General features: G+C 66.3%; 1 protein-coding gene across 3 annotated transcripts in view; it reads right to left on the reverse strand.

The window, feature by feature from the left end:
* Positions 1 to 563, reverse strand: part of RIMS3 (regulating synaptic membrane exocytosis 3) — a 34,436-nt gene extending 33,873 nt beyond the window's left edge. For all 3 annotated transcript variants that reach the window (XM_006762553.2, XM_006762551.2, XM_015563157.1), the window contains exon 1: positions 395 to 563. The gene's annotated coding sequence lies outside the window, so the exon portion shown is untranslated. The remainder of the gene's footprint in view (positions 1 to 394) is intronic.
* Between the last annotated feature and the right edge of the window lie 6 nt (positions 564 to 569).

Below are 569 nucleotides of genomic sequence, written 5' to 3' on the forward strand. Positions count from 1 at the left end.
AGGGAGGAAGAGCCTGCCTTCCAGCTCCCTTTCCAGGAGGAATTTTAAACACTTTCCAAAAATGCCATGCGAGGCAATGCTGTTGAAGACCAGGGCCCCAGATGCTCTGAGCTTCAGCAAAAAACTCAAGACTCTGGAGCCCCCTACTGCATTTCCAGGCTTCCCCAAATGCCCTATGTTCCCCTCTATTACCTGAGCCCCCACCCCAGAGCCATCACACACACTGTGCTCATCCCACCTCCTCCCCGGCTTTCGCCCCCCAGACCCTGCAAGCTCACATCCCTACGTGGCGCCTCCCGGCTGGAGCCCCCCTCCCCCCGCCCGGGTGGTCCCTCAGACCTCCGCAGCCCTCTCCCCACGTCCACTTCCAGGAGCACAAGGCCTACCGACTCACCAGGGGTGGGGCTGGGGTCCATACAGGGAGGGGTCTCCGGTGGCCAAGGAGGCTCTGAAAGGCGGGGCAGGTGCTGCCCTGGGACCCCGCCCCGCGGACCCGGCGGTAGGCGCGGCCCGGTCCCGGGCGGGCGGAGGACTCAGCACTGGGAGGGGCGCGGGGCGGGGCGGGGGGG

Source organism: Myotis davidii, unplaced genomic scaffold (genome assembly GCF_000327345.1).
Source record: "Myotis davidii unplaced genomic scaffold, ASM32734v1 scaffold458, whole genome shotgun sequence".
Lineage (NCBI taxonomy): Eukaryota > Metazoa > Chordata > Mammalia > Chiroptera > Vespertilionidae > Myotis > Myotis davidii.